This window comes from Setaria italica, chromosome I (genome assembly GCF_000263155.2).
Source record: "Setaria italica strain Yugu1 chromosome I, Setaria_italica_v2.0, whole genome shotgun sequence".
In the NCBI taxonomy this organism is placed as follows: domain Eukaryota; kingdom Viridiplantae; phylum Streptophyta; class Magnoliopsida; order Poales; family Poaceae; genus Setaria; species Setaria italica.
In genome coordinates this window covers 26,342,185-26,354,433 of record NC_028450.1, presented here as the reverse complement: position 1 = coordinate 26,354,433, position 12,249 = coordinate 26,342,185, and the positions used below count along the sequence as shown (strand labels likewise).

Sequence of the window (12,249 nt, the reverse complement as noted above, 5' to 3'; positions counted from 1 at the left end):
CTTAAAAAAAATCCCAAACATTGTCTGGTATTAATTTGTAAGAAGAAAACAATTTTACAAGAGCAAGATGCACAAAGGAGGAAAAAAACCCAGCATGGTAGCTAGTACTATCATTAGCTTGTGAGGAATGATGTGGTGATTGATCAGCTCATTACAGGGGTGGAGCCACATGTAGGCGACGTGGGGCGGCCGCCCCAGCTACTAGCGAGATCGTCCAAGACCCCACCTCCCTCCATTGATCCTGCGCTCCAGTCTGCGAGGCGCGAGGAGTGTCCTCACCTGGAGAGGAACCGATGAAGACGACGACTTTAACAGCCGAATGGATATTGTAGATTGTGCGAAGGGTTATGGGCCAATGTGCCTCTAGATTGGGCTAAAGAAGCACAACAAAACAATGACCCAAAGTGATGAGTTTTCTATTATATATACATGGCAGTAGGATCGATTCAACTTCAATCTAATTCAATCTTATAATTCAGTCTCTACTGGTTGCTCACTCCGCACCCTCCTAGCAGTGAGCGGCTCTGAACCCTCCTAGCTGCTGGCGGTGAAACATTTATAAAAACAAATAGTATTGCTAATGGAGCATTAATAAACAAAAAAATTATTTATTTGATTGTAAACTTTAGCAATTTAATCATTAATAGAGCACCACTATGTGTGAATACAATGTGAATTCGTATGTTTATGGTGCGTTTGTACTTTTAATTTGGTTTAGTTTTTTGTTAGAATTTGCTCCACCTAAAAAAATTTCTTGTTCCACCATAACATGTTGCATTCGACAAACCAAACAAAAAAAAGTAAGAAGTGAGAAGATGATGAATTACCACAATCCTCAAAGCAAACACCCTATAAATGCCCTAACCAGCCAATAGTAATCGATCAACTAATCATATTGTCGCGGACACAAAAGAAAGAGAAGAATATGTTTGAAATTTTCAGAATTTGGGCCTCTTCATACACTAATTCCAATGTTATCTTCCAAAGCTACAGATCCCTAATATGAGAAGTCAACTGGTAAAAAAAAAAGCTAGAATAGATATGTTTTCCTTTGGTAGTCATGGCCACCTGAGTAATAAGTCAAGCCATGGCATGGATGCTTCAAGAATTCAGTGCAAGCGTAGCACCTGTCCATGTCAAGCCCTTTTCTAGGTCCATATGGAGAAAAACTAGGCCAATTATAGTAACCACCTGCACAATAAACAATAAATAAATAATTAGGTTTTCATTTAGCTTACCGCCAGATAAAGTACCGATCGACAACCCACTTGAGCATGATGACTGTGAAACAGACAGTTAACAAATGCAATTGAACATCCTTATGCATACAACATAGTTAAGCAGTATGACCTCTCTTTAGGCCCAGAAAACCACCCCATATTAAATTTTGGCGCCATCCTCTCTCATAAAGAAATGATACCAGTGGAGTCCTGTTTGATAACCATCTGTAAGGACTAAGAAATAATCTCGGTAGAACTGATCAACAAATGCAGAGTCATATTCTAGATACTTCAGTTCTTAAGAGAAACAGTTCTTGGCAGATATTGATACTAGTAACAACTTTCAACCTTTATTGGATCAGTCCCTATGCCTCTACGTTAAAGGAACAATCTCTGTTGCAACAGTTCCAAGGCTTCACAAAGAAGTCAAGAATACTTGCACTACTGCTTTTGAGCCTTAGGGGCACAGTTTCAGCAGTAAGTTAGTAGGAGTAATTGTTACAAGAATTGCAATTCTCAAAGACCTGAAGCAGAAGGTTAAGTGAATCATGCCCATCTGAAACAGGAATTCAGTGAATCATGCCCATAATGTCAGTTTGGAAATACTAGAATTTCAAGTTGCAGCAGGCCAATTTCCTCTTATAATTCACTCAGCCCCCCTCGTTTCACCCAAACTCACCAGGCTATGGAATTCCAGAAGAAAGAAACAAACCTCTTATTACCTGAATATTTTCGTTGCTGCCGGTTTGGACTCCGAGTACTCAATCGAACCAACTGCCACTGTAAGGTCCTAGTAATCCTGCTTAATGTGGTAGAATTTTTTGCAGGTAGAACACTCGAGGCTTGTAGCATCTCTAGAAAGGAACAAACCGTCAAACCAGGAAGCTGCGCGATAAGCAATTGGCAGGTAAGGTGAGGTGGGACGAAATTCGGAAGGTCCGTGCTTACCCTGACGGATTGCTCACGCTCACGAAGGGGTAGTAGCAGATTGGACACACTAGCTTGCTCAGCTTCGTCTCTGGCGCCGGTTCGACCAAATGTTCCTGAAAACAAAACCGTGTTTACTTGCCGTGGAGCATGCGGCCTCTTCGCCTGCTCGACGGAATGCATCAGCGAGGCAGGGCAGGTCAGGGGGCACTCACCGCGGCCGCCTCGTCGGGCGCGTCGGCCGTGACGGTAGGTGAGACGCTCGCGCGCAGTTCGAGCCTCCTCGCCGGGGCGCCGCCTCGGCTAGGGCGCGGTGCCGCGGGTGCTAGTTGTTGCCGCGCGGTACCGCGGGAAGGGGTGGTCGCGGTGCTGGGCGCCGCCATGGGGAGGTTGGGACTTGGGAGAGGTGATGGAGCCCTGGAGCTGGAGGCGTGGCCGCGTGGGCGTCGAGGGAGGGGGCGAGAGAGGGCGCTTGTAATCGGGATGCGGATGGACCAATCTTCGGCGGGCAGCCGCGGCAGCCGGAGCGGGTCGGACACCTTGCGGGCGAGGTGCGCGCGCGGTGGAGACCCAAGCGGATGGTGTCTAGAAGCTTGGAATGGGGGCGGATGGAAAGGGGAGCAGCTCCGGCGAGCGGCGACCTAGCTCCGGTGGGTAGTTGCGACATGCGCAGACGGGGGTCTGCGAGTGAGTAGCGACGGCAACGGAACGGGGGAAGGGGGAAGACGGAACTGAATGCACGGACGTGCGCCCACGATCTCCCACGATCTAAATCGGTTCCGAGGTCAAACAATCGGCAGAAAAAGAAAACACGGAAGAAAAAAAAACGCAGTGCGACGCATGTTGGGTGGAGGGTATCATATAGTATAGTCATATATATATATATATATATATATATATGGAAAAACACAAAAACAGGATTAAGTAAAACATGTAAAATGTTACAACTGAATTCTTGATCCCAGGTACCATTTACGGTTGGCCAGTGTGCATAAACCTACAAACATATGAACCAAGACTTAGCACGCACCTTCACAAAGTGAATCTAGGGGAATGCAACAGCACACTTGGAGCATTTCCCTGCTTCGTTGACCACAGTCCTCTATCTCGGCAAAAAAAGTTTCTTTGAACCCTTGCGCTTCGCAATAAAATTTAGGTGCCAAAAGAAACCTCTATCCTCCCGGAAAGATCTGCAAAGCAATTGGTCACATAATTCAAACTTCACCTGCAGTTTTTGAAAGAATCATATTAAAGAAAGAACAATAGAGCATTTAGGCATGGTTTGGTTCGGTTGCTTATTTTTAAGCACCCATCACATCGAATGTTTAGATACTAATTAGGAGTATTAAACGTAGACTATTTACAAAATCCATTACATAAGGGGAGGCTAAACGGTGAGACGAATCTATTAAGCCTAATTAGTCCATGATTTGACAATGTGTTGCTACAGTAAACATTTGCTAATGATGGATTAATTAGGCTTAATAGGTTCGTCTCGCCGTTTAGCCTCCACTTATATAATGGGTTTTGTAAATAGCCTATGTTTAATACTCCTAATTAGTATCTAAACATTTGATGTGACACTTGCTAAAAATAAGCAAAGGGAACCAAACGCCCCCTAAATGACCCATGTAAAGTACTAGGCTTACCCTGAATATGTGTGGGGTGATGAAAACACAATTGAATGTTAAGAATCAAATCAATTCCCTCTTATTTCATATCAAAATAATTGAGTATTCCCTCCGTCCCAAATTACTATTCGTTTTAGCTTTTCTAGATACATAGCTTTTGCTATGTATTTAGACATAATATATATCTAGGTGTCGCCTTAAAAAAATATATATCTAGGTGCGTAGAAAAGCTATGAATCTAAAAATGTCAAAATGAATAGTAATTTGGGACGGAGGGAGTACATCTGTTAATTCATTCATATTACGTGGAAAATAAATAATGCATGAGATGTATTCAGCATTATCACTAGATAAATCAGTAATCCATGCAGAATTGCTTAATTTGAACAGTTATGTGGTCAAGAAATCAACCATATCAAATTAAATTTGCACTAAGATTTTTTTAATATGCACCGCTCCCATGATCAATGTAAATTCAGACATGGAGATATGCTACTTCTAAAATCTGAAATATAGATACAGATTGGAAATATTAACAGTCAAGCCTAGTGTAGACAACACAAGTAGGACGGCTGCATAGACAGAAGCATCTGTTTCGTTCTACACTTTCACATGACTTATCCCACACAAAGAACCTAAACAAAATCAATTGTACTAAGATGTGCAAGGGTCCGAAAATTGAAAATGAATAAGCAAGGGCAAGTAACAGCCCATTATAAGCACTGCATGTAGCTCCACCGCCTTGCAAGAATAGAGCATACTGCAGGGATCAGGCCTTTGTTACCATTCAGCATTCAGGTTCCTAAATTCTATTTTTGAATAAAGCTAAAATAACATTAGAATTTGTAACACTCATAACATCTTCATAATTAAAAAAACACATCTGGGTGATGTGTAAAGTACCTCGATTTTTAGGCTAATTCCCCATCCGCACTACCCAGAAATGAGATTCATAAGTTAAATTTGATGTTTCAATGACACTACACAAACATGCAACTCAATAAATATTTGAATAAACTATATGGCAGAAGCAGTGACAAATGGTGAAGATACATACCTTTCTCCTCTTGTTGTAAGTCGCTAATGCCAGCTCTGTTAAATAAGTCGGCCTACTGCCTCCCTTCATTGTACTAACTTCCATCTCCTCTGTAGTAATATACTTGCAACTACAGTAACATCAGCATATATTGTTACTCTGGACCAAAGAAGGTAATCAACCAAAGCATATATAAGAAACTTTGTTCAGCCCTCCGTTACAAATTATAGGTCGTTTTGACCTTTTTAGATTCATAGACTTTGTTATGCACTTAGATATACCCTATGTCTATGCATCTAGAAAAGCCAAAATGACCTATAGTTTGGAATGGAGGGAGCAGTAAACAAGAAATTACCGCATTTCTTCAACGAGGATAGAATTATCGAAAATAAATCTATTTTTCTTGTTCATGTAGAGGCAGCCGTGCTGATGGATGTAGTTCCGCATGTGAAACGGACCCGAATTCCCATTTCTGAGAATTCAAGCCTACGTACCTCGGTGATAGTCCCAGGAAGGCTATCACGTGCGAATCCCTATCTTAGATAGTACAAATCCATACTAACACAGAAATAGAGAGAGAAATAGAGTACAAACATCATTATAGATAACAAGAGTACAAGTACATCTTAGCGGCACGTGCCGATACAAGTCCATCAGGACTGAATGAAGAAAGGTAAAACATCTATGCAACGGAAACATAAGCTATGGCGAACACCATCTTCACAGGTGACTCGAGCGAAGCACGATCCCTAGTCCTCCCATCCGTCGTTGTCGAAGTCGTAGTCAGGCTCCGACCCTGAAAAGCCAGCGTCAGCGTCTACCCGAGAAGCGGGTAGGCCATGTCAACTCCCAAAAGCAGCAAAGTCAAGAAAATGGGGGAAATTATACTACATGCATGGGTAAAAACCTATGTATGGATGTGGTGGTTTATGCAGCAACAATAGCAAATCAAGGAAGCAAAGCACATTATCCCAAGGTCAACACCTCAATCAAGAAAGTCTGTAAAAAACACCATATCCTTCACCCAAGGGTCCAGCACCCAAACACACTAGGCAATGTGAGAGCTCCCTTTCCTCACATCTCAAAGGCAAACATCGACCTATAGCAAAATGAGGGAATGTAGAAGCACAAGAGAAGTCTAGTCAGAAATAGCGGTAGTCAACATCACTGTCCATACTAGTGAACACGGACTATAGTTTTAGATTTATACACTCTGCAGAGGTTGTACAACTATATCCGCACGGGTGGAGCTTGAATGTTAGATAGTCGTCCATACCCCACCTAACAGTCGGAGCCCTAGCAAGTGGATAGCTCTCTCTTGTTTTCTCGAGTCTGGAACCATCCTCAGCTGTAGGGCACGTCGTCACCAGAGAGGACCTCAAAGCTGTGAAACCTACCCACGCTGGGGTGCAGTCTGGTCAGACTAGGCCAACGCCTCGAACTCCTTACATGATCCTCCAATCCGCCTACAGGCAGAGCACTAACCACTACTACCCTGCCCAAACGTAAGCGAGCGATAAGTACGAAAAGTAGCTGCTGTGACCGGTGGTAAACTGACTCGGTCCTTAAGCGGCTGAGAGCGAGCACTCTACCAACAAGTACGGGCCGAAGCACCTGCTGCGTACAAGTATGCCACCTACTCCTCAGTAACAAACAAGGTACCCACCATAGGTACGGGGTATGGAGAGAGTCAAGAAAGCTCTCTCCCAGCAAGGCACTCCTTAGTACCAACCATGACTCACTCCCGCCAAGTACACATCAAGGAGTCACACTCACCCAAAACACACGTGAGAGTATTCAAAGAATCCCATCACCAAAACCATGGCAAATGCCCATCCATAACTCAAAAGCATGCATATGGATACTAAGTGGTGGACTAGCTAGGGGTCTGTAGCTAGTCCACAAAGGTCGGTAAACAAGGAAACATAATAAACAATTATCAAGACATGGCTATGCAATCCATCATCAAGCAAGCAGTATAAGTAAAGCGCTAGCAACAAAGCATGCATATGATCTATATGGTTGGGAGTGACATGATACCTTATCCGTAGTTGATCAGGTCCTCCTCAGTGTAGTCGGAGTCTTGAAGGTCTTCCTGATCGTAGCTCGGGTCTGATAGAATGAGATACGACGAAGCATAAATTAAACGTCATTACAACAAGGCAAAAACTCCAATAAAGCTAAATTTAGAAGATTCAAATAACACTAAACTAGCTACAAACAGCATGGGCTCGATTTTACGAATTTAATGCAACTGGTTTCATATTTTCTAGAGTAAAAATGAATTAGTTATGAATTTTCAAAGATTAAAGGATTTATTTAATTATTTAATTAATTTCAGAAAATATTTATTATAGGGTGACACGTGTTAGCACGGGGTTGGTCCACGTGGCAGCCCGAGGGGGTGCCACATGTGACGTCGACGTCATGCTGACGCTAGCATTGACCGGTCAACGATCAACGTTGACCGGTCAACAGTGGGCCCCACCGGATCAGTGAGCCTCACGAGTGGACCCCATTGGTGGGCCACATCGGTGGGCCTGCACACCACATTAGTGCCATGTGGCGCCTACGTCGCTACCACGTGGGCGGTGAGTCAGCAACGCAGCGTGGCAAGCGGCGTGTCTCGCGTGAGGGCACGCACAGCGGGGCTACGCGCGGTGCGCATGCAGCTGCAGGCGTGGAGCGCGTGTGTGGGCGGTGACGCGAAGGCGCGCAGTGGTGGCAGCGCAAGCGAGCGAGCGCGGCACAGGTGACGAGTGGCAGCAGACATGTGGGCACGCGGATAGAGCGCAGGTGCGAGCACGTGCACGGGGCACCAGTGTTCCGGGCCCGTGGCGGCCGGCGGCGGCCTATAGCTACGCCTAAGCTACTCTACGGCGCAAAAGAAAACGAGGCAAGAGACGTGGCTCACAGCGGCGGCCTGGAAGAGTTGGCAGTGGAGCTCCGGACGGCGGACTCCAGCTCCTTCTCCCGTGGATGGCTTTCCTCCTCCTCTTCCCCTTCTCCTTCTCTTCTTCCTGCTTCTCCCCCTCTTCCTTCTCCCTTTCCCACGGCCCTCCTCTCCTTCTCACGGTGGCGAGCGGCGAACGGGTGGAGCCCGAAGGGGATGGCGAAGAGGGGCGTCGGGGTGCTCTATTTATAGCCCCGAGCTGGCTAGGGTTAGGGCACGGGTAGGTAGGAGAAGCTTCTGGAGTGGCGGCGGCGCCCTAGGGGGTTGGTGGCGCGATGTCGGTGACGTGGGCGGTGGAGATGCAGCGGCGTGTGGCACGGGCGGTGTGGCAAGCATCCAAGGTAGCTAGCTCAATAGGGGAAGGCGTGATAGGGGGTCACGGACACGGCGGTAGTGCACTCCTGCAAGGTGCGGGCGCGGGCGTAGGGCGATGCGTGCGGCGCGCGTGAGAGGGGCACGATGGTATGGAGGAAGAAGAATAGTAGAGTGGGAAGATGCTGGCAGGTAGGGTTGAGGCGTCAGCAAGCGGTGGAAGCAGGCGGGCGTGAAGTTGGGTCGGCAAGCGTGCAAGCGTGCAAGCAGCCTGCTGGGCTGAGCAGCATGCGCGTTGCGGGCCGGGCGAAGCAGCACGCACGGCCTTAGGCCGAGTGAGAAGCGCGGCGAGCTGGGTCAGGTGGACGCGGGCCGAGCAAGGGACGCGGGGGAGCTGGGCCAGGCGGACCGTGTGAGTTAGCAAGCCGGCTAGGAAGTTAGTTAGGTTAGCTTTTGTTTTTTTTATTTAGGTTTAGGTTTTGAATTTGGTTTGAATTTTGATTTTAATTCAAAATTCAAACCTCACACGAACAAAGAGTCCAATAAAACTCGAGAAGACCGCAATCAAGCCACTCATGTTTTTGAAATAGAATTAAGGGTGAGAGAGAGATTTATAGCTTTTCAAATGAGCACAACATTCAACCAAAAAGTTTTAAATTTTTCAAAATTCACACATTCAAATATTACAAATTTTTGGAATATTACAGCCTCCCCCCTCAAGAGAATCTCTTCCTCGAGATTTAAGCTTCAACCTCCTCAAACAGGTGTGGAAACTCTTTCAAATCTGCCTCTTTCTCCCAAGTTGCCTCCGTCGGTGTGGTTGCTCCAAAGCACTTTGCTGTACGGCACGAACGTCCTTCTCGTAGACTTCTCAGCATGATCCAAGTCATGTGTCGGGTAGTTCTATTCATGCTTCTTCAGCTGTCTTGACGCACAGGCCACAACCTTTCCTTCCTACATCAGTACACAACCTAAACCTTGCTTGGAAGCATCACAGTACACCACAATATCCATCTTGATATTTGGTAGATTCAGCACTGGAGTGGTGGTAAGCTTCAACTTAAGCTCCTGAAAACTCTTCTCGCAAGTTTCAGACCACTCAAACTTCATGTTGTTCTTCAGCAATTCGGTCATCGGCTTGGCTATCTTGGAGAAGTTCTCAATAAACCTCCTGTAGTATCCTGCCAAACCAAGGAAGCTCCTGATCTCTATCACGTTGCGAGACTACTCCCACTCTGTGACTGCTTCAATCTTAGCTGGGTCAACGGCTACTCCCTTTGTTGACAACACGTGACCTGGGAAGGCAACTTCCTCTATCCAGAACTCACACTTGCTGAACTTGGCGTAGTGTTGGTGTTGCCGTAACCTCTCTAGCACAATCCGAAGGTGCTCCTCGTGCTCCTCAGCTGTCTCGAAGTAGATCAGATTATCATCAATGAACACCACTACAAGCTTGTCCAACTCCTCCATGAAGATCTTGTTCATCATGTTCATGAAGTAAGCAGGTGCGTTGGTCAAGCCGAAAGAAACCACGGTGAACTTGTACAACCCGTACCGAGTAGTGAAAGCGATCTTGGATATGTCACTCTCTCAAATCTTCATCTGGTGGTTCTCCGATCTTAGTCAATCTTGGAGAAGAACTTTGCTTTGCTGAGCCGGTCAAGCAGATCATCAATTTGTTGAGGCAAATGGTACTTGTTCTTGATAGTTATGGAGTTGAGAGTTCAATAGTCCACACACATCCTCATCAATCCATCCTTCTTCTTCACAAAGAGAATGGGTGAACCCCACAGTGAAGCACTTGGTCGAATGAACCCTTGCTCAAGCAATTTCTTCAACTGCTTCTTCAGTTCATCCAGCTCATCGGCTGACATCCGGTATGGTCGCTATGCTACTGGTCCTACGCTGGGTATAAGCTCAATCACAAACTCCACATCCTAATTTGGGGGTAGTTCTATCAACTCTTCTAGAAACATGTCAGGAAACTCACACACCATGGGTACCTCTTCAAGAGTCTTGGAATCCAAGCTGCATAGGATCGGGGCTGTCTTGGGGTACAACGGCTCAAACTGTACTTGAACTCCACTCGAATGCTCCAATCTTACAAAGTAGGGGTTACACAAAACCAGTACCTTGTGTTTAGCCATCCAATCCATTTCCAAAATCACATCAATGCCTGAAGACTTCAACACAGTCAAATCTACTAGGAACTGCTGCTTCTCGATCACTATCGAAACTGCCTTGTACTCTAGGGTGCTCCTGACTTCTCCTAGGGGAGAACTGGTGATAATAGGCCTTGGTCGAGGTGTAGCGGGGAGAGACCGTTCTTCCACAAACTTAGTTGAAACATAGGAAAACTTGGCACCGGTATCGAATAGAACTGTAGCTTTAACTGAATCAACTAGAAACTTATTGAGAGCGACATCTGGAGCTGCTGTAGCATCATCAGCTATCAAGTGGTTCAGGCATCCTCGAGTAGGTGGTGGTGCTGACCTTTCCGAGTTCCTTTGTGGCTATCCTCCTGGTGTGGGTGTCTTGACGGGTGTCTGGTATTGACCGGTATGGTTCTATCCTCCTGCCTGAGCCTTCTACGAACACTCGAACGACTTGTGCCTAGGATGACGGCATGAGTAGAAGACAATCGACTTTGCGCCCTAAGGTGCGGTAGATTGCTGGGGTCTCATCTTCCATGTACCTGAGCCTCCACCTCCTGCACTGGGGTTCCTGTACTGCTGATGCTATGTAGGGTAGCTGCATGGCTTCTGCTGCTGAAACTGCGACAGTCCTGTCCTCGGCGTCTGAGATGGCCCTGGGCGTCCAAACTGCTCCTAATGCTTCCTCTTGTGTCCTCGGAACTCCTCAAACTCTAGCCTCGACTTCTCCACTCGGAGTGCCTTGCCCACAAGTGCGTGCAGAGTAGGGCAGTCGTGAGCAGACAAGTGCATCTCCATGCCATGGTGCAGTCCCTTGCAAAACCAGTACATCTTCTTTTTCTCCATGTTGTAGTCGTCCAGTGCGTACCTCATCAGCTCCTGAAACTTGTTGGCATACTCTTGCACTTTCTTATTTCCCATCTTCAAGTTTCGGAACTCACCGGTCTTCCGATCCATGACTGCTTGTGGGATATGGTGGTCACAAAAAGCTGTAGTGAATTTGTCCCACGTGATGTGAGCTGGGTTGGCGTGAGAGTCGCAGTAACTGTCCCACCAAGCACGTGCTATCCCGATCAGCTGGTGAGTGGCCAGTGCCACACACTCCTCATCCATACAATCTATCAGGTCTAGCTTCTTCTCGATCTCCCTCAGCCAATCATCTGCGTCTAGTGGGTTGTTAGAGTTGTTGAAAGTAGGCGGATGAAGCTTGGTAAACCCCTCAACCTTCCTCTGCAAGGTCTCAAATGGCGGGTTCCTGCACTGTCCTCCCTGATGGTTAAACTGGAGCAAAGCATCAGCCATGGTCTGCATCAGCTGTATCTAAACAGCCATCACCTCTACAAGGTTAGGTGGTGGTGGTGCCTGCTGGTCCTTTGCACCTCCCGCGTTCACGTTCTGCTCCTGCTCCTCTTGACCCTCCTGGTGTGCTTCTCCCTCAGCACCAGCTGCGTCTCCCTGTACCTCCATCTCCGGGATATGGCTACCATGACCTTTGTTGGGGTTAGGCCCATCCTCGTTGGCCGCCTCTTCAAAACGGTGCAGCAACCATTCTAACCTCCTTAATCCCGACATCTGTTCCAAATGAGATCACAATCAATGGTTACTCTCAGGATATTAGGTAGGAGGTTAATTAATTTATTAAGAGAAATATAAAGATAAAGCACACAAACAATTTCACACAGATAATAAGAAGCATAAGAACCATAAAATCCATGAAACTCTATATTGCTCATGCATAGGCACCATACAAAAGAGGTGTATCTCGAGGTCTACAATAGAAACCTTCAAGATTACATGAGGATCATCATCATACTACTACATTGAGCATCATGGTGGTAGACTCTAAACTAAGACATCATGGTGAGCCTAACTCAAACCTAGCACTAGATTAGAAGCGTCTACTCATTCGGAGAGTGGGAAGTCCTTGTCATCCACATCTCTGTCCCCGGGATGGTACTCGGGCGTAGGACCTCTCCACGGACTTGACTCATCATCCAAGTACACAGGCTGCTCCAGT

At 46.4% G+C, this 12,249-nt stretch overlaps 1 long non-coding RNA gene across 1 annotated transcript; it reads right to left on the bottom strand.

The window, feature by feature from the left end:
- Nucleotides 1-913: 913 nt before the first annotated feature.
- LOC111256100 lies at nt 914-2,460 on the bottom strand. Its single transcript, XR_002676143.1, has 4 exons — nt 2,363-2,460; nt 2,169-2,263; nt 1,943-2,074; nt 914-1,191 (listed from the first exon to the last, which is right to left on the bottom strand). It is a non-coding gene; the product is annotated as an uncharacterized LOC111256100 (long non-coding RNA).
- Between the last annotated feature and the right edge of the window lie 9,789 nt (nt 2,461-12,249).